The 22,474-nt window shown below is 42.5% G+C and overlaps 1 long non-coding RNA gene across 1 annotated transcript in view; it reads left to right on the forward strand.

The window, feature by feature from the left end:
- The first annotated feature begins 5,414 nt into the window (after nucleotides 1–5,414).
- The window catches only part of LOC109319175, a 33,981-nt gene continuing 16,921 nt past the window's right edge, over nucleotides 5,415–22,474 (forward strand). The window contains exon 1 of the long non-coding RNA XR_002103395.1: nucleotides 5,415–5,463. This is a non-coding gene — a long non-coding RNA (uncharacterized LOC109319175). The remainder of the gene's footprint in view (nucleotides 5,464–22,474) is intronic.

Raw genomic sequence — 22,474 nt, forward strand, 5'->3', positions numbered from 1 at the left:
GGCATATGGATCTGCCCAAAGGCTTTTGAGCACTTATTTCAGCATCTATGCATTTATGCATAAATTTAAAATATGGACATGAGAAAGGGCCTCTGTTTCCACAGCACAAAGGCACTGGATCATTTCAACAGTTAATGTTGCTAATCTTCAATGTGATACGCAAATAGCAACTGACACAAAAATAACACACAAATAACAAAAAGAGATCATGTTTTTCTATCAAAGTATTTGATGAGAGGTTGCCATCCTCTTGCTTAGTGTATCTATTCGGAATCTGTGATATTCATTTGGTTGAATAGGGATTTTGAAGCAGGTGACAAGTTAAAGCTTCACATAGCAAGCTCGTGTACAGACAGCAACAACAACAACAACAACAATGCAGTGAGTAGCTTGCCTGAAAGGGGATAGTTTTTACTTGACTGTGAGCACAGAAAAACTTGTCTCTGTTAAAGGACCAAAAAGAAAATGTCAAGAGAGAAGTGTTCAAGGGAAGCTTAAAATTGGACGCAAAATCACCCACTCTGGGTAGGTTTTTATTGTGGGGCCTCTGGTTTAATCCAAACTGACATCACTTTGGCACTAGTCTCCAGCTGCATTCCTTCTATGTGCTATTATAGGCAGCAAGTTCAAAACGCCAACAATAACAAAAAAGGCTTGGATTTCCAAAGGCACAGAGTTGCCTAACTCTGGCTTTGTTGTGTATGTGTGTGTGTGATGTGTAGCAGGGGGGAGGAGGGGGGTGTCCCATTTATTCTGCCTCACTGTCTAGCTAGCACAGTTCCCTGTTTTTTTCTCCCCTTCCAGGGTTTGCCTCCCTTAGAAAATTAGGATGCATTAGAATCCATCCTTGAAGAGTCCTGTAATACATTATAATAATGTAAATGGTTTAATCATCAGTGTAGACATGTTTAACATTTTTAACTGGTCTTCAGTAAAATGCTGCTAGAATCAATGATTTCACCATGACTAGTTGACAAGATGTAAAATATTACTCGTCTCTTCCTGCAACCACTAAGCCATGTTTAACTTTGTATTAATTTATGCAACTTGTTAAGATTGTGTTCTTACCTAATCTCCTAGTAAAGACAAACCATGAGAGAAGCATTCCTCTTTGAAGCATTGAACCTAAATGGGTTTAACTGTGCTTAATTGATTCCCAGTGGGTACAGCTACACAAAATGCTTTACTCGAGATTAGAGCAAATTACTGCGCAGTGGATGTGTCTACACAAGACATGTTAATGCACAGTAGCCTAATTTAATACACATTACGGGTGCACATTTACACATATGCATCCATAATGCTCATTAAAAATGGTGAAATTAGGCTAATTGTGCCTAAATTTGATGCCTGCATTTGCAGGTATCAAATTTAGACATGATTAGTTAAAGCGCATTAACTCATATATACAAGTGATCTGGCACTAACATTAATGCCCGGTCTGCCCAACCACTGGGGCACATGGCAGGGACTTCAGTGCCAAGTGAACTAACTTTAGTGCCAAGTCTCTGCAGGCAAAGAGGCTTGTCAAAAATCACTTAATACGCATTAGTTTAATACACATTAAATGTCATCACACTTAAATGCACATGTAGATACACCCAGTAAGTTTCACCATCTACATGTACAGAAATTTACTGCATCATAATTTGCTGTAATTGGGAGCAAATTTGCTATCTGTAAATACAAGTAGCAGATTTACTTGGGAATAATTATTGAGCAGTATGGCAAGTGTAGACTGCCTACCAGAAGCAAATGTGCTTCTGGTCAGCCAGGCAGCAGGGGGCGGGAGCTTGCTCCCTGCCCCTGGGAGCTGCCTGCTGCTAAGGTAGGCTTTGCCACTGGAGCCCAGATAGGGACAATGTCCTCCTGCCACAGCAGCTGAGAGCTCCCAGCCCCAACTCCGCAATTGCAAAGCAGGGGCTTGGAACAATCCTCTCCCAGCCCCTGCTCTGTGATTGGGCTGGCAGCTCCCTGCTTCTGGGGCAGGGGGACATTTTTCTTGCTTGAACTCTGGTGGCAGAGCCCTCCCCAGCAGCAGGCAGCTCCTAAGGCCTGGGAGCAATCTCCTAGACCCTACCAGGAGACAGCTGTCTCCTGGCCATATGCTTCCCGCCAGTCCCTGCATTAGCACTCAGAGGGAGCCCAGACCTCCCCCTGGCTGCTGCAGGGCGCCAGTGCAGGGCTGGTGGGGGTGAGTTCAGATTGCTGCCTTGAGCAGCAAATCTGCTTCCACTTCCCTGCACATGTAGACAGCTGCCTGGGGTGGGTTTACTTTAGAGTTTTGTGTTTGGCCTCAAGTAAACTAGCTTTGCTGTGGAAGTCAGAGACCCAGCCTGTCACCATGTTTGCTTGTCTGCATACCTAATACACTTTCTAAGAGTCATCCTTTGCTTTTAGCTATAAACACCAGGCAGTCAACTTTTTAAAGATGGAATAAAATCCTCCTTTACATTCAACATTGCAGATGTCAATTTCCTTCCCATGGATTTAACTCTCTTACTTCTACTTTAGTCATGATCATTTTATTTTCTATAATCATTTGTGAGCACAAGCCCCATGGACCTCAATTCCTTTGATGTCTTCACGGTTGTCTCTGTAATAACAGTGCAAGTGTCCATCTATGGTTAAGAACTGATCAGATTTATTATGCACTAATGGCAAACCCTAGTCTCCTCTGTAGGTTACTTTATTTCTTTCAAAAAGGAAGCATGCATTTTATTCTTGTGGGATGAAGATCCAGTGCTTCCCCTTGGCACATGCTTGACATTGGGTTTACCCGTGTCTTCTCAGGCAGCAAGATTTTAACACCGGCAGCAGGTTATCTTGTCTTCTATTGCCTGGCAATAGGTAAAAACAGAAGAACTGGGAAAATGGATCACATATAGGAAATCAAGACTTCCCGAGTAATTTTCTGGGTGCACACAGAAAATTAATGTAGACTTAGTGGAGACCATTGTAGGCAGTCACAAATTGCTTTTCCTTGTTTGAAGGACCAGAACTTAAAAGTGTCTACAGACAGCTTCCAACATCTGTGCTGCTCTTTTACATTCCATTTTCATTCACTAAGTGTGCAGTCTTTCCTCCTTCCCCCCCTCAATTTCATCTTCCATAGGGGGTGATTTCTAGTTCTTTATCACATCCTTGAATCTCTAGGGCTTTGATGATATGTTTTTTCATTTATATCACATTGTAATAGGATAGCCTCTCAGACACAACTATAATTATTGACTTGTATAATGGCCACTTTACTTGAAGCCATTGGGGAATTTTAAGTCCAATACAATACAAAGGAATGACCCACTGGCAAGCCATTTTAATGAAGGGAATTTCCTTTTCTTCTGTGATCTCTCTCCTAGCTATACTATCCACACACTATCCACAATTATACTATACACATCTACCAGCCACTTTGCTGGATTTTATAGAAGGTATTCCTGTAGCACTTCTTGCTTAACTAAAAAAATTTTTGTGCATAAATTCCCCCAAACATCATTACAAAATAGGAGTGTGACTATCTGTATATTTACTAGGGTGGATTTTTTTCTTATCACGCTAGAAGCATTGAATCACTTTCTGAAACTGGCTAGGGTTTCTTTAAGATAGTACTGTCTGTTGCAGAGGCAGCAAAACAATGCCATTGATATGGTAGCTATTCATTTTCATTTAGTAGGTAAATCAATATTCACATAAAGCTTGAGTAACTTGTTGGCACTAACCATTGAAACCCTATTTTCATCTAAATTTGTCAAGATTCAAGCTTGTCGGCTTTTTTATTTTAAAAAGGGATGCATATTTTCATCTGACATTACACTGAATCGATACAAATAATAAATTGTAATAATGGAATTATTAGCATTGCCTATATATTCTCAAGGAGAGGGGTGTTTTGGAGGGAGAGGAAAAATAAATCAGTTAAAGGCAAAGCAAGAAACCTTTGTGTGTGATTGAAAGAGGGATATTTCCCCCTCCACAGATTATAGACGTATGTTGTACTGTACACACCGTCTGTAAGCACTTTAGAAAATCCTGGTTGCTTAGCGTAGTCTTAAATCAGGCATATTGCCAATTGTGGATTTAAGTAGAGGATAGCGGGGTCATTTTCCTAGGAGTTCCTTTACAGTTCAGTCTTTTCTTGGTGTTAATGCTTTTACCGCCATTGGGTAAAGGGAGGGGAGGCTTGGAATACCCTGCCCCAGGGCCTCCTAAACTGTACATCTGTCATGGATCATGTCATGGAACAGAAATGTTTGTTTTTGCTCCCATTCATTTCAGCTGGCAGCCAGTTATTATTAGAATGAAAAATTAAGCTATTATGCAGTGGAAGCTTTGCTGGCTCTATCAAATTTATGGAGTTAATACAACAAAATTATCCTTTATAGTGGGTATAAGCAGCTGTATGTATAATGCAGGCCCCTTCTTGATCAGTTCAAATACAAAATGGCAGCCTTGTTTTCATTATCATTGTTAAAGCTCCCTTACAATGTCACCATATTTCAGAGTTGCAGTGGAGCAGTTATTCAGTTAAAAGCGGTATTGGTGAGGTGGTTAGGCATACAACTGACTAGGCTACCTTACTGTTATACGCTTTAGACTTAGACCCTCCCCACCTCCCCGATAAAACCCATAAAAATGTAAGAGCTGCCATTTACTGGATCAGACCATAGGTCCACCTTGCCCAGTATCCTGTGTCACATGACACAGTATTTTTCATGAAATAAAGTCTACAGTTCCTTTCATGATTTTTTACACATACTAATCTCTATTTATTTACACAAATGGCAAACTCCTTCAACCTTTGGTTAGTGAATGAATGCATTGGCTATGGTTGTTATTATTATTTTAAAATAAAATATAGAGGTGGCTCAATTGTTTTATCAAGTATCATCTGCCATTGGAAATTTGGGGGTTTGAAAACTTGACTCCAATTCATATACTATCATATGCACAACCTTCTTAGGCAGGAAAAACAGATGAAAATATAAGGTAAAAGGTGAAGCAAACTGCGTCAAGAGAAGACAAGCAAATACAGAAAAAAATATATGGAACAATAGCTATATAGATATAAAGATACTATAATTCTATGTATATACAGAACACACGTCATACAAGACAAACACTTGTGCTCGTGACATTCTGGTTTATGAAGGGTCGCTTACTATCCTTAATTTATAGCGCAGATTTGACTTTAGTTAAAAATGTTGTAGATCCCTGCTGAGTTATGTGTTACAGTAGGGTAACTCTGTTGAAGCCAAAAGACACATGTAATAATGACAGTTCAGTCCATTCTGTGTTTTTTTTTAATAAGTACTTTAGTAAAGTGGCCACGAAAGGGTTAACTGGGTTACCAAAAGTATTATGGGATGGAGGCATGCTTTACCTCTCCTTCTCCTGCCTCCTGTTTTGCTAGGTGAGCTTGACTTATCATCCTTCTGGAATATAGAGTTCCTAGTCTCCAGTACTGTGAGTAAACTGTTTTTTTCAACATGGCAATATTTTTTACAAGCTCAGAGTTTTGTGAAAATGTTTAGGTTCATAATACTTTGAATTCCATGGGATTCAAACATTTCTGATGAAATCCTCCATATGAGTTTTATTAATCTGGGTTTATCAGTATCATAAAACACCAATTAATTGATTTTTGAGTTGCTCCTTTGGAAAGAAGAAAAACATATTTTGCTCCTGTGTACTGCTTAAATAATATTGTATTTAATGCATAAGGTGCAGATAATCTATAGTGAATAGAAAGTAACATTGTGCTTTGATGGCAGTGAATCATGGAGAAAAGTAGATGTAAGAGAAAGCTTGTAGCTAAATACAATATACTCTCTTAATAAAACAAAAAATGGAACATGCTGTAATCCAACATTTCTATCTGGAGGATCACATAATCTGAGAGAACATTGATATCTACATTTCGGTTCATAAATATAGTGTTCAAGGAAAAATCCTGAAGAAAGGAAATTCCCAATGTTTAGCTGTGACAACAAGTGATCCTCAAGTAAAAAAAATGCCACGTGAAAGGTTAAGCTCAAATTTAGGACCCATCTGAAGTCATGTTTGGTTCAGATCCCAACTAAACCAACAATCAATCAGCCCAAGTGAAGAAAAATTAATGCAACTTAGCTCAGGTGATTAGCACGCTCATTACCACCTACATTGGCTCCACTCAGGCAATCTTTCTCTTGACTAGGTGTCTAGCCAACCAGCTTGCCTAAGGCCAAGAATTACACAACCTTCCAATTGTCCTTTCCTCTGTGGTGTCATCCGTTGTGCAGAAAAGCCCTAACAGCTTTTCTACCATCCCAAAAAGCTTAGTGCTATACCTGTCCTTAGGATCTGTGGGAAGTTTATCTAGAAGTGTGCTAGGTAGAACAGGAAAGTAGAGCACTAAGCTTTTTGGGATGCTACTTTGCTACTGACTTTCAGTCATTTTACTTGCTATTTAGATTATCAGCTGATACATGGAGAGAGAATATGTTTTCCTGCTCCTCTTGCCTCATGGGGTGGAGACAGCAGGAATTCCCTGTCCCCCCTGGATCCCTTTATCAAAATGAGCAAGGACAGAGGGTTTTCCAAGGCAGATTAATGAAGAAGTGCTGGGGGCATCTACAAAAGCTGTGAGTAGCAGACATTTGTCTACCTGCTTTCAGTAAGTTTAAAGTTGGTGTGGGGAGCTGTTGGTAAGACCTCAGTCTCCAAATACACCTCAAGCAGCTGATTTAATGCTTGTCTTTGTGACCAGAACCTGCAGAATCAGGTTGATGTGTTTGGTCAGGTTCTGCTTGTGACAGTCTCTGAACAACTACTGTCCAAGGCATGGCAGATTACAATAATAAAATTATTGCTGGTAATAAAATACCTTGCATTTACCATATTTACTCAAATCTAAAATGACCCTCACTTTAAGATGATCCCCAATAATTAGATTGTATATATGGAAAATTTATAAACTTGTGATTTTTTTCAGGTATAGAATGTAATTATCAGATGTTTGTCTTGAGTTTGTTCCCCTTCCACTGTTACAGCAGGGGAGATAGTGGCTGGGATGTTAGGTAGCCCTCGTTCTCTCTGCCCCCCAGTTTCTTCCCTCTTACTCTCAGACCCCACTTGGGCTCTGTTCCCTCCCAGAGCATGTGGAAGTGAGGGGCAAATTTGAAATACAAGGGACCAAAAACATTGCCATTGAAATAAACATAACTATATTGCATATAGGCAAATTACTGTGGGTACCTATAGATTTAGTTAATACACAATTGGTGTATTTTACCTTTTTTTGCAAACTGCTGCAAGTTTCAGCATAGGTACTCCCTAAACATACTTTTGAGCAACACTTTTTGAGCAGTACTTATACAAAGTAGAAATTATACATGATATTAGGCCAAAACCAAAAGGCTCATGATTTCTGATATAATTCATTGGACTGGGCCTCAGAAAAGTCAATAACATTTCAAGCCATGGTGACCCCACAGCCCAGCACTGCTCACTATGCGTGTGTACTCCAAATACCCCCCACCCCACAAAGGGTCCATGTGCTAATTAGTGCCCCCAACTGAAACTGGGTGTTCTGGTCACAAAGTCTATAATCTGTGGGAGTGAAAAAGAAGTAGAAATGTAGTAAGTGTAGTGGTGCACTGTGACTTGAAAAAGTTCAGTACTGAGGGGGACTGAGAACAATGGCACTATATCTTATTAAGATGGGTTACATTAACCTATCCTCATGGTAGGTTCTCATCAGCATTTTTAGCACTAGGGAAAGGTGTCAAAGCTTGCTCTGGCCTCTCTGACTGCCAGCCTGGTATTATAGTACATCCAGGCCCGGTGCTCATTCTCTCCTTGGGGAGCAACTGCCATATTTTTTAAGGGCTACACAAAAAAAAAAGTTTCCTATCTATGTGTTTGCCCAGTATGGGCCATGTGTTTTACAGGCATGCTCAGTGCGTGTTGTGTTCAGATTCATGGTTGGTTTCCATTACTGAGCAAATGCTGCTTCTGGCAGCAGTTTAATAGACAATGTATTTAATAATGACATTTTTCTGTATGCAAATATGAGGGGCTTTTTTCCCCATGCTAATTGTGGAAAAACTTTGTTCAAGTAAATATGATATTTGTTAACTTGCACTTGAAGGAATCACAGAGGTTCTGATTCTCATTAACAGTGAAGGCTCTTCATGTTGCACTGGCAGTGTAAAGGAGCCTTATATTACACCTATATATAGAGGCAAAAAAGTCTGAAAGAGAATCAGGTTCAAAATATTTAATAAATAGCAGTAAAAGCTATACATGGAATACATGCAATTTATTGGTTAAATGCAGTAACTCTTTAGCAGTGCACAACAGCACTACACAAGAAATATAGCTTAAGACAGGAAATTAAGAGTACTTTGTCCAACTTAAAATACAGTAAAATGTGGATAGGGGTGCACCTATACATGTGCTTTACTGCTGAGTTGACTAATTAGCTCTGCATCACTGTCTACATGGGCACTGGTATTAGGGCATGGTAAACTTACTGTCCCTTAAGACAGCAGTCTGGGGGACAGTACTGTCTTACGGTGGAGTAATTAAGTGCACTGAAACACACATGTAGACTGCGACAGGGCCTGAAGTGGGGGGGTACCTATTGCAAGGCTCCACACTTTAGCAGCCTTGTGCCCCAGCTAGCCCCTACATCATTCAATGCTGCCACCCGGAGCACAGGGACGACCCCCTGAGCCTGCTGCCAATCCCGAGGTTGCTCTGCCCCAGTTCAAACTGCTCCTGTCCTGGGCACACATGTAGATGCTGCACCTGGGAGCAGCTGACTCCTGGTCAAGCTGCTAAGGAGTTTATTGCATTGTGTTAATTTCATATGTAGATGCACCCAGGGAGACTTCATTGACTCCAGCTAGAATCTAAACTGTAAAAGATGCATTAAGATCTGTAATGAGACATTGAGTCAGTATTGACTTAGATGGGAAAATTTCATTTACTGAATTATCAACATCAATTCCTAAATTTTCTAAGGACACTCTAGGGACTGTCCAAACACTGATGCAGCTTTGTCCTTGCAGAGTCTATGAGGAATGAAGGGATCACAGGGCACAACTTGTCTTTATTAATTAAATGCAATCCAGAATTTAGGTATTTAAATTGTTCAGTGTAAGTTTAAAATATCATTCATAGTGAAACTCACTGAGGAATGTCAGTCTTGTGAAATTTTGGAAGTACATAAATCCTAGGGATTATGCCTTCTGGTTAAGCATTTTTCATCTTCATGTCTCAGTAGGGTATGTTTTCATTTTAACCTATTAATCTCAGTTTATCTTTTTTGACACAGATTGATTAGGAATTTTAGGGACTACAGGTTAGGCTCCAGATGCTAAGTGTTTCTTCATCCTTTTAGTACTCACTGTAATCCATAACAACCATCACATTTATTTTATGAGCTTTCACAATCAGGACAGTATCAATATCTTTTCTGACAGGGTTTAAAACTTTGATTTTACATTGTGTTGGGGGCTAGTTACTTGGAATGTAGTTTTGAAAGCCTCCAAAGCAACTCCTGTTTTTAGTAATTTCCTCACATCTGTGTGGTTGATACCAGGCACATCTAAATATGCATTTATGCTGGCTTAAATTTACTGTGCAGTAAATTACTGCACAGTAAGCATGAATGGACAGGCATCTACACATGCAGGAAACCTGGGACTAACTTTAATTCCAGGTCAGAGTAGCCTGCCCTGTGCCCCTCTGGTGATGGGGGAGAGCTCCAGCCTCCAGTTACATGGCTGCCAGGCCTTGGCAGCCATGCTGAGACCAGAGACAGCTGCCACATTTTGCAGCCATCTTAAAAGCACAGCCTTACCCTCTGTTTCCTGCCCAGTCCCTCCCCTGCCCAGGACCTGTATGTCCAGTACAGGAACAGCATGTGGCAGCTGCCTCCCTGCTCACCCTGTCTCCCTGCAAAATGACTGCTCCAGCCCCTTCCCCTGCTCCTGCCATTGGTACCCATTGCCCTGCTGTTCCAGCCCAGCCCCTGCCAGCAATAACCAATGCCCCACACTGCTGCTGGCCATGTTGCTAGACCTGCTGGTCCCACCAGGCCCATCCCTGCGCAGGCCCCAGGACAGCCATGCCCCTGCCAGCTGGGCCCAGAGCACTGGCTGTGGGAAGTTCTGGCCCAACCCCTCCTCCTGCACTCCCCACTCCAGCCTGCCTCTTCCACTGCCCACATACCTCTGCCCACCCCCAGCACCACTCCAGGACATGCACATGGGTAAAACTATAAAAAACTTTATTTTCTGGCCAAAACCCATTCCCTTCCCTTCCCTCCCCCATCCCCACTCAACAAACACAGCCCTTTCCCCCTTACCCCCTCTGCAACAGTGCCTCCCCACAGTAAACACTCCAGTCCCAAACTGAACCTAGCGATCAGTCAACTGTTGGACTCTGTTCTGGAGTCAATCTGTGAGGGGCTGAGAGGTAGGGCCACCCAGGGCAGAGACCCCAGTGGTAGGTGGCCAGCACCCCAGCTGCAAACAGTTCCCCCATGGATCTGGGAGCAGCATCAAAGCCTAGAGATGCTTGTGGCTGTCAGGCACTTCAGGACCTCCTCCAGGGCACTGCTGAGGATCTGCTGTGAGGCAGCGGGTGGGACCAGGGGCACTGTGGGGCTACGGTGGGGGGCCAGGTACAGGAAGGCATGGGCACAGGCAGCCCTGGGTGGCCCTGGGTAACCAGCTGCTCTGTCAGCTCCACACACTGCCACTCCAGGCCAGCCACCTCAGCCTAGTGGGCATGGTATGCCTGCAGCTGTGCCTCCTCCTGAGTGGCCTCCTGGGAAAGATCCTCTGCCCACCATATCCACTGGTCTGCCATGCAGCCCTCCACTGTGACCACCAGCTGATGGAGCAGGTGTGTCCCATCCTGGCTGCACCATTGGTGCAGCCAGTGCCTCTGGGCATTTCCAGCAGTGGGTGACAGTGAGTCTGCAGTAGCAGTCCTGTGAGCTCCTGTGGTCTCTCCCCCACTTCCAGATGTTGACTCTGCAGAGGCAAGAGACAGAAGGCTGTTGTGAGAGTTTGTAATGTTTAAGAAATAAGATGCTCGGCTCTAGGAGCCCTGCACTGCATGGCCTCAGATTGGAGCTCAGCCATGTGTGCATGCCTAGGGACATGGTAAGCTGGCTGGGCAGGCCTGGGCCCAGGTGGCTGCTGCCTGATCCTCCTATCTGTACTTGTTCCATAGGTCTGGCCTCATGCTGCCTGCCTCCCCTGCCCCCTTCCCAGAGTGGGCCAAGCCAAGCTGGTGGCAGCACCTGCTGCCATGGCTGCAGCCCCCACTGCACCACCCCCCCAGCCCTGGAGGCCCACTGCTGTCTTGCCCTGGTGACCAGCCCCCAGTGCACAGGCTTGGAGCATGTGAGGCTCCCAGAAAACTGGGGTGTGGGGCTGGTGGGGGCCTTTCAAGGGTGGTGCCCTGGGCTCAGCCTCCCACCATGCCACCACTGCACCCTGAGCATGCCCATGCTGTGAGTGGTGCATGATGAGCTGTCTGTGCAGGTAGAGGGATGCCTGAGCCACTATACCCTGCTGATGATGATCCTGCTGGTGCCCCAGGCCCACCTGCGCTCCCAGGTTGGGACCCTGAGCTATGACGATACAGGGGGAAAACCTGGCCTACCCCACAACCTCTGCCACAACCTGGAGGGCTACCTTTTGCAGTGCTACACATTCCTGCCCCTGGCTGCCAAGGAAGAGATCTCTTCTGGAGTTCACACCTTTCTTTGCATGTGAGATGCCCATGTCCATCCAGCGGCAGTGGCATAGGTTGCATAAGAAAGGTCTCAAGTGTGTGCCAGCTGTCTGCATGCTGGGGGGGGTGGACCTGGGGCAAGTGGAGTGCAGGTGTGCCATGCAAGGAAGGGGGACAGGGGGTAGGGCCAGAGGTGGAGTGGGGGTGGCATTGAGGCTGGAAGGACCTGCCCCCCAGTGCGGGATTTACTACAGGTTCGGGGCTTGTGAGGCTGGGTGCTCGGTGCAGGGCTCCCAAGCATGTACGGCATCTGGCTCCACCCAGTCTCCATGGTGGTGTGTGGCAGGCTGCTGCCCAGCCAGGGCCCCCACAGGGAGGGGCTTGTGCTTCTGGCAGCTGGTAGTGGTGTGGCTGGCTGTTTCTTAGGGGTGGCTGTGGGGCAGGGATGAGGCCATGGCAGCCACTGCCCAGGGCTCCCCAGGTTGCCAGTGGTGCAGCATTCAGGGAAGAGTGCAGGGTGGGGTACCTGAAGGCCCAAGGACCCCTCCCCTGGTGATGTGTCACCAGAGGTATCAGGGTGGGATGCAGGCATGGGTTCCCAGGGTACCAAAATGAAGGTCAGCTCTCATATGAAGGGCATGGTCCTGGGGCCCCACTGGACTGAGAATTGTGGCCAGTCATAGCCACACACTGGGCCTGCAGGTCCTTGGCCTTCACCCAGCACTGCCACACTGACTAGGGGTGGCCCCACATGCATCCTAGCTGCTAGGGTCTAGTAAATGAGGGCATTTGAGTGCCTGCCCTGGGCAAACTGCCTCAGGACATCCTCCTTGCCCCACAATGCCACAAGGGTGCACACCCCTTCCGGGTCCAGTTTGCACCCCTGGGGCACTGCATGGGCGGGAGCACAAGGATGGTGTTAGACATGAGGGAGGAGGGCATCATGCCCCATGCCAGCTGACTGGGCCCCCATGTGGCTGGCCCTGTGATGGTGGCCCTGGAGGGCTAGGAGCAGCACCCCAACAGGGGCACTGCCAGGGTGTCACAGCCAAGTGACTGAGGTGCTTCATCATGGTGCTTCAAAAAGATAGAGGTCTGGGCAAAGAATGAAACCAGCTAGAGCCCTTGGCAGCAGTCACCTGTGGCCAGACAGCAGCTTGGGAGGGGGACAGCCCATGCAGACCCAGCCTGTGGACTGTAAAGCGGGGCACATGAGCCTGCTGGGGTGCTGCAGCCATAAGCAGCTCCTGCTGGCTCCCTGGAACGTGTCCCCCAAAGCAGAAAATAACTGCAGGCTTTTATATCCTGCAGCTAGGGGCTGACAGAGAGCTTTGACAAAACTGAAAACAGAATTTGGGCTTTTCTTGTGTCGGAAACTTCCTTTTAGAACCCCTTCACTGATTATTTTGCGTCTTTAGAAATGTAACTACTGTAATGTGAATTCAGTAGTGACAATGACACACACATTCACTCAACTTAACAAGCATCTTTATTTTGGGGACTTAAAAGAAGCAAAACACCTAATGGGCTTCTTTCTTCTTCCTCCCACCCCCTCAATATACCTCCACACCCAGCCAATCTGATACTAATGTGAAATACATTTCTACAGGTCCAATCAAGCTATAAATTGAACAATGAACAATGAATATCTTGTCTAGTGAAGCTGAGATCCTAACTGATCTCAGGGATGTTCAGAGGTGGTTTTAGCAGCATTTTTGATAGAAGGACCTCCATAAAGCAGAATTAAAGAGAGCTAGTCTTCAGTGGGCATTTTTCTTTTCCCATATAATGGCATTGGCCCAGCTTCTGGTAACTCTTGTGTAAGTAGAAGAAAAAAGGGAGAGCAAGAGTCACGGTGCTTGTCCTCTCTCACTACAAGCAGTTGAAGAGGCTGAGACACTCTGAACTGGGCAAAGCCATGGCTTACCTCTGTCTATGCTGGCTGGCAGACAGGAGGCATTAATTAAGTATTTAAAGGTATATTGGTGTGTCAGATCTACTTGGTTTAAATATTTTTAAAAATCTGACTCCTCTGAACCCTAGATGTGTGCATGGAAGTGGCTTTGCTGCAGCTTGTAAAAGGGCCAGGGAATGAACCCTTACTAAGGCAGTAGCATTTATTCCCCCATTCCTTTCCCCACCCAGGTGCACTTTCCAGGCTGAAAGTCTACAGAAGACATTGTTTTGATAGTGGTAGGTCTCATGTGAATAGTAAGGGCATTAATATCCTCAGGGGTCTTTGTTGACTATGGTGAGGCTTATACTAGTTGAGATGATATAGTAAGTAGTCAAGAAATGCCAGTCAGACTTCAGCCTTGTTCAGCTTTCTGTTTGTAAGGCATCTGCAGCTCATTGTTACTGCTGTTATATGCTGGGATTCTCGACACTATTTATACTACTGGACTATGTATCAGGACATGAGTGTGTCCCCACTCAGATTTGCAGCCTGAAAGAGCCTGCTATGCCAAGATAGTCTCTCTCATGCATCGTTGCCTGATCTTTCTCTCTCTGAAATCAAGAGTTTCTTGCCACTGGTTTAAATGGAGGCAGATTTGGGAAATGAAGTGTTCACTCTCCGTTGAGAATGCTAGTCTGGCCATCTGAAGTTCCACTAGACAAGAGAAGCAAAGAAAATGGAACAAGTGTCTGAGTGACTTTCTGATCATGAGGAAAGCTTTAAATATATTTTGTCCCCAGACCTCTTTTCCCTCTCAAGTAACTGTCAGATCAAAATATGTGCTAGAATTCACTGAGGGACTGTGGCAAATTGACTTCACATTGTTCATGCAATGTGCTGGTATGGGAATGGTGAGATCTGTTGTATTGATGCAAAATGAAGCAAACACTTGAACAGTATAGGCCGATTCTCCTTTAATTTGCATCAGTTTTACTCTACAGCAATTCTTTTAATTATTGGGCATATCCAGCACCTGACAATGGACATCAAGCCAATAGAGCCAAGAGTTTCTCAGAAAAAATCCCATCTTAGAGTACCTTAAAGGCAGTGTTAAAAATGATGAGGGAACTATTCAGTGTTTCATCTGCATGATATTCCCTATCAGTTAAGCAATCATTTTAGGGATGATTCTGAAGTTGGTCTTTCCTACCTACTTTTTGCTAGCATTAGTAGAGAGACCCTGCTCTTAACTTTAGCTTTAAAAGAAACCCCCTTATTCAGCCTACAAAACTGTGTTAGTAAAGATGGGTTTTAAAAACCATCATTAAGCATGATTTTATTAGATGGCAGAAATATAAGCATGCATATAATGTGGTCTACTTCTCATCCCAGGTTCAGATCTGTGAACTAATTTTATAAAAATTAATGGTAGTTTCAACTATGCTTGTAGGGGTGCTGTCAGTGATGCTGAATAAATAGAGAAGGACTTCAGAAGAGCAGCAAACAGCAGCTGCAATGACTTTTGTTCTGAAGCTACCTCTGCATGCCAGATTTTACCCTCAAGGCACAGCGGCAGAGCAAGGCTCCCACCTGTTATCTCTCACCATTGAGGGTTGCTTCTTTCTGTTTAAGTTAGGTTAAATATTTCCCCTTTTCCCAGGATTCAGGGCTCATCAGCCCAGCTGTGGTGCACAGTCTTGAAACACAAAACAGCTGGATATACAGTGTGAACAAAGTTCACCTTTTCTTGTTTACATTTTATAGCAGCTGCACTGTTTATTGGATGATGCATTTGTTTAAATGAATGTCCAGCTATTATTGATTTTTTTCCTCTACTTTTTTTCTGGCTATGTCACTATTGTCCTGCTATAGAGCATTGCAGTTTAAGCACACCTGCACACACATTGACAAGACAAAAATGCTTTCAGTTGAGTTGCAGTGGTGAAATCACAGGGATGGTACTCACATGACTGAGAGAAAATCTGGACCCAGTCTTTGTCATTTTTTTAAAAATCTAGTGACATCATAGATTGTAAAGCCAGATGTCATCTTCAGGGGCATGTAGTCTAACCCTCTGCATGACACAGGTCATTGAACTTTTCTTCATAATTCCTTCATCAAACTGAGGATGAGTATCAGTTTCTTAGAAAGATACCTGGTATTGATTTAAACAGTTCAAGTGATTCCCAACTACTTCACATTTCCTATGGGGCTGCAATGGTTGCTTACTCTGACTGGTTAAAACTTATCCCTTAGTTTTCGTTTGGATTTGTCTGGTTTCAACCCCAAGACACAGAGAGTTATAGTTGCTAGGAGTATAGCAAATCCTTATTATGCTCTAATAATTTGATTTCCTTGAATACCTGTGTAAAATCAGAATTGTAGGAACTTCCAAAAGTTTTCAAGTCTGGTTTGAATAGCATAGGAATTGTCATCATAGATCAGTGCATTAGCCCATCTAGTCTACTACCCTGTCTCCAACTATGCCCAGTTCCATATGCTTCAGAAAAAGGTGCAAAAAGCTACATGACCAACATGTATAGAATAGCTTTCTCAACAGGGACATTTCATTCCAACTTTATCTGTTATAAGTGTACTTTTGCCTTGTTATATGAAGATTTATATCCTTTTGAAATATCTATGTCATTTAAAAAAAATGCTATCTAATGTCCTTATGGATAGTCTCAATATCCATAGAGATACCTTGTCATTTTTTGATTCCTGTTAAAAGCTCTTTGCTTCTATGATATCTTACTAGAGCGGTTTTTTCTTAGATACAATGAAGCACATTGTAGCTGATACAAACTCACAAAGGAGAAAAGTCACATCAGTCCAAGTCTGTCCAACATCTAAGCAGCTGAGGGCCAAATACCCTGTGGGCCACATCAGCAAGGGCTGAATACAGCATGGCCTGCCCACCCCTGGGTCACACCAGAATGAACCGTGTGCCTCTTGAGACACAAGCCACTTGGACACTGCCACCCACTGCTGCACTGAGGCCTTCCTTTCCCTCTCACTGCTGTACTGCATGCCTGTATGGGTGCTTCCCCACATCACCACACCTGCATCATGTTTGTGAATAGCCCCAGGTTCACCCTTAGCTCCCTGGGCCATGGCCCCATCCTCGGGGAAGTAGCAAAAGCAGGAGGAAGGGAAGCCTGGTGGCTCCATCTGTGCTGTCAGAGCCAGAGAGATGGCAAGGGCAGCAGAAGCCCAGGGGTCACAACTTAACCTCTCATGCGTCACATGCAGCACTCAGGCCACCAGCTGGACAGTCCTGTATTGGTCTAAAGGGCTTAAAGGTGTAATAGGTAGGTCCTCTGAGCTAGCCAGATGTTACTGTCAGCAAGTTATCTGGGCACCTGATCATCTTCAAGTCCTCCTTCCTCTTAAGAGTAAATCATGCTCACCTTTTGGCAAACTAAGCAAGTGAAGATTGAAAATAACACTTACAAACTAACCTAAGCCATCTCCAAATGTTCCTGGGCCTGTGAAGAAAGTCAGGTCTACTTTTTTATTGATGTTTTTTATTTCTAGCTATCCCTTCTCATTGGGTTCTGGTCTAATTTGAGCAGACTCTACTGGAAATTGAGTTTATGAGAGACTGTGTTCTTTGTTAGATTTCCATTCTTATTCTGGAGATTCCTGGAGTTTAGGAGATTTGTATTTTCTGCAGATGAGGATCCAAACATTAGGCTAGTAGATCAAGCCTCCTGCAGTGCTTCACAGAACTAGATGTTGAGATGGATACTGAAAAACATAAAAAGAATCCTTAATGAGATATGTTTGCGAAACCTTAATAATACCACATGACTAACTTTCCATCCTCTGACTAACAAAATATCATTATAACTTATAATTCCTTATAACTCATTCTGTTCATTAGAACTGTTCCTCAGGAAAGCAGGTGAACCCAAAGGAATCAGTATTTGTGTGTTGTTTTTCATAGGCTCCTCTGGGAGCCATTTTTGGGCCTGATATAAGGCAAAATCTGGATTTTTCACCATGTTTTCACCTTCCAGGAATTGAAATACTGTAATAAGCCCACATCTTGCATTATTCTGGCTATGTAAATGGATCCCCAGGGTGTTAAAGGTAAAAAAACAAAACAAAAACAAAACACAAATATTCGAAGCATAAATTCAAATACGAAGTTTCAGGTACACCCTTTGTTTCCCACATTACATTAGCTATGAAAAATATTTTCCTCTACTATGATCTAAATATATCCTCCAGTGAAAATTGTAATGAACATTGAGAGAAGGTAGGCCAACTTTTGACTTCACTTTTACAGGATGAATATGGAGTAACTTTGTTAGTTTTGCTTGCGCTGTTTATGTTGGCATGGGCTTGGCTGAAAGTGGAAATTGGGCAGTAGTTTTCCTGCACTGAGAAACCATGAAGTCACACATGATTATTGGCACAGTGGCAGCTGTGTCTTAAGTCCATGGGAAATCACACCAAAAAGTGACTCATCATAGCTCACATCTGTGATTTCTCAGCTACTTCATTCCACTGTTCAGGGTAGATTCTAGTCAGCAAAATTCTCAAAGACCAGAACTAGTAGGCTAATACATTATTTCCAGAAAAAAGAATAAAAATTGCTAGGCAGTTTGATGCTTCTGTCCCTAGTGTTTTAAGTTAAAAAAAAAATTCTACCTAAAATATGCTTTAAAAAAAGCAGTATGGCCACGCCCTCAACAAAAACTAGTTGGAAGTATCTCCTTTATGAAAAGTTATTTTGCAACCGTCAAAAGGAGTTTTATAGCATATCTTCAAGTAATTCGTCAATATTCAGCATTTTTTCTCTAAATAACTTTTAGAAAATGCCCAGCTTTTATCTAGAGCAAATCTTATGAATTAAATTAGGAAATTTCAGAGAAACAAGTTAAAAATGAATAACCCACCTTTGGCATTTAAGGCTCTCCTTATTCTTACTGAAGGCTCAGAACCCAAATAAGAGTGAAGATATTTATTCCAAAATTCCTCAAATTGAATTCATCTGTAAATGCAAAGAAATGCACACTGGGCTTCTGCGGTCAGAGTGCATGTTTTATGAAACGCAAATTATGAGTAAACTCATGCAGAGCTAGTGCAGCTTCATATGTAGAAAAGAGTCGTTTTGGGTATCCTAAAAATACATGGTATGGCAAACCAAAATCAATGAGCTTACCTCAATTTTTCTTTGAAGTTCCACCCTTCTAGAAACAACATAAAGAAAGGGCATAGGATAGGGATGGGAATAGTTTGTTAGGAGTCACATAATTGGGGGAAGTGTGTTATTAATTCTCTTCCAGTCCATTCATGAGATTCCTTCTCTAAATACTTCAAATATTGTTTCCGTGAAAGGACTTGGAATCATTAGATGAGATTTTCTAAAATGCGGTTGACTTACTGACAAGATTATAAAAAAATCAAGTTTTTTTTCTGGTTTGTTAAAATTAAGGCCTTGATCCTGCAAACATTTATGAACATGAGTAACTGTATTGTACATAATGTGCAGGATCATGGTCTCATTTGGGCTATTATGATACATTTATACTATACTATTGTTTTGGCTCTCAAAGGAGTTTTTGTGTATATGAACTGTCAGATGACTATAACTTTGGGATGTATACATTTATTAGTTCAGATTTTTCATGTGAAGACCATATGTTACATTTATTTTTTCATGTATTAATAAAAGTCATGAAACAAATAGTAATTTGGACAGTTGCATAATTGTCAGATATTTGAAGTTCCAGTTTTTCTTTAATTTTGGCAAACATGAGAAGTAGTAATTAATTCATCAGACTCTAATGAATATCTTTTTTTGTTTTATTTTCTCTACTTCAGGAAATGCTACGGATAACAGTGAAAGCAAACTAAATGCAGTGACTTTTTATCCTGAACAGGATAATTTTCCTTATCCTAAAATATATTTATGTACTGGCAACATTATCAGTAATAGATATTTTTTAATATCTATTACAGTTTAGGTGGGATATTTCTAGTGATGTCTTAGACTTACTGAAAAGTAGTTTATCTTTAATATGTATGACTTTGCATGCTTTGTTATTATACAGGTGAGATTTTTTTAAATGCTCATTATGAACATCATTCTCTTTCATAGATGTTGCAGTCTAAATCTCAAACACTTCACTGGGGAGATCATGGGTGCATCTACATGAGATGCTTTACTGCACAGTAGACTAATCTACTGTGCAGTAAAGCATCTCTGTCTACACATGTACAACATTTACTGCTCACTAAAGTAGTTTACGGGGTGATTGGCTACTACCTGTAAAGACAGGTAGTAGATTTACTGCAGGTAGCTACTGTGCAGTAGTACATGTGTAGACAGCTTACCAGGAGCAAATTGCTGCTGGTCATCCCAGGCAGTAGGGGGTGGAGGAACTGTCCCCTGCCCCAGGCATCTTCCTGCTGCTCAGGCCCTGCTTTGAGATAGCTGCCTGGCACAGGGGATAGTGTCACAGCCTCTGCTTCAACCTCAGAACTGGGGCTGGGCAGCAGGCAGCTGCCTGGAGCAGGGAACAATCTCAGAGTGGCTCAGAGGGCAAGAGACAGCTGCCTGGAGCAGAGGAGTAGGGCTGGGAGACGACTGCCCCTGAGGCAGGACAGCTCCCCACAGAGCACAGGTCTGACCCCAATGCTCCCTGCCAGCTTGGGATTGGCATCCAGGGGGAACCTGGAGCTCCTCCCAGCTGCTGTAGAGGGGCAGAGCAGGGCAGGAGTAGCATGTGTAGATGTGCTCCCAGGGAAGACTTACAGCATATTAATAGCACAAGACACACCCAGTGTGAAGCAAATGTTGAAGTGTTAGCTGGATTAAACTGTTTAAGTTTTCAGAAGTGACTAGTACATTTGGGTGGTTTGAGATTTAGAAGCTTGGCTTGGGACATCTTACAAGAACTGATTTTCAAAAAGTTTTGAGCATCCTCACTATGGAAATTGTGTCCTTGATGATCTCCCTGAGTTGAGCATTCTCTTTGGCCAACCAAAATAATTTATCAGATATGAAAATGTAGGTCTATAAACTTAGCTTTTCTCTCAGCATGATGGATGAATTCCTATAGGAACCAGATACTGCATTAGAGGGGTGAAATTTTCCTATAGATTCATGTTACAGCTATTCACTTGAACAAAAAATGGAAGCTCACATGATAAGGTGACCTTGAATAAGTTTTTGATTACTTGCTGATGCTGGGCTTGCTCAAACCATTCCCATCATATAAGCATAAAATTATAAACTGAACATGTTCCCTTAATCAATATTAAAAATACCAGAGTATTTTTAGAAACACTTAAAATATATATCTAAATGTGATCTGATTGCTCAGGGTATATTCCTGCCTTCACTTTAAAAAACTGTCAATCAATACAAGTTATCAGAATCTATACAAAGGACAGGAATAGAGAAAATGGCAGGGTTGTAAAATTGCTTTCAAAACATAGCTACAGAGCAATCTAGCAGTTGTATATTACCATACCATCAAGCTAAAAATTATCGTTAAAACAATTCTCTGTTAATGGTGTTCATCAGGCAGGAAACATGCAAGATAAAGACATGCAGCAGTCAAGAGAGGCCTTCTTCATACTGTTAATTGCTAATGAACTTTACTTTGCACCTTGGCATATCTAAATACTAAGTAGAACACCCCTCATTTTAGATAGGAAATATTCTTGAAACAATAAATACAGAGGATTTGAAGAGCAGCCATAAGTGAAAATAGTGTTAGACTACTCCTCCATATTATTATCCCCCATACAATCATACACAAATAATAATATGAAAAATAAATCCATGGAAGTAAAGAAGGAATAGTGTTATATTTGGTATGCATTCTGCCCTGATCTGTAGTCAAAGCTGCTTCATCAGAGTCCATTGGCATCTCCTCAAATCTAGTCAGCTACAAGATGAAATATTTCTAGCTTTAAATTGAGAAAGGTAGTTAGCCACATTAATCTGAAGTTAGGCAGAAGGCAGGGGAGGATAGAATCTCAGGGTACCTATACACAAGTAGGGAGGCTGCTCTGATGTGCTGTAATTCCAGCACGTTGGAGCAGACTCGATTAATCGAGTGCAGTGTGGCAATTACCACATTCCAGCAGCCTCCCACATCCTGTGCATCAGCGTCCCTATGCTTCAAAATGATGATGGGGGCACTTTATCTAAGGCTCATTTGACATTTTCAGACATGGGAACACTCTGCCCCCCTTCCCTTCTCCATTCCCAGAGCACGTATAGAAGTACCCCTAGAGACTAACTCATTCAGAAAGGCATAAGCTTTGGTAGGTAACAGCATAGGTTGTCAGATGCTACAAATGAACTTGCAGAGAGAAAGGGTACTAAATGGAAAGGAATAGCTCTCCTTTATATACAAAAATTTAAAATTTTCATGGATGGGTATAAATGACATCATATTTTCCCATTGTTTTAACTATATATTTACATATTTGGACTGTGTTCCTTTGAAACATCTGTTGCATCCTACTGTAGGAAAGGACAGGTTCTCTGTTGCTATTATCTGATTGTCTCTGCTGTCAATTTATTAAACTTTTACTTATGTATCTGTTACCACTTAATTATCCCTAATATAATTCATATGAACATAGCATTTTCTGGAAAAAAAATCTAGCTTCTGCAATAATTGTACTTTTTCTGTAGAAATTTCCATTTTAATTGAAAAATAATTTTTAAAAATTCAGTTTTTTATTTTAAAATAAAAAAAGACAGAAGTTTGTTGAAAAATTTCCCTTAGAAAAAAGCAAATTTTTTTGTTGGGGGACGGGGGGGAAGAAAGAAAAATGTCTACTGTCCATATGATTTATTTAGCAAAT

Source organism: Crocodylus porosus, unplaced genomic scaffold (assembly GCF_001723895.1).
Source record: "Crocodylus porosus isolate Cpor-Errol unplaced genomic scaffold, CroPor_comp1, whole genome shotgun sequence".
Lineage (NCBI taxonomy): Eukaryota > Metazoa > Chordata > Crocodylia > Crocodylidae > Crocodylus > Crocodylus porosus.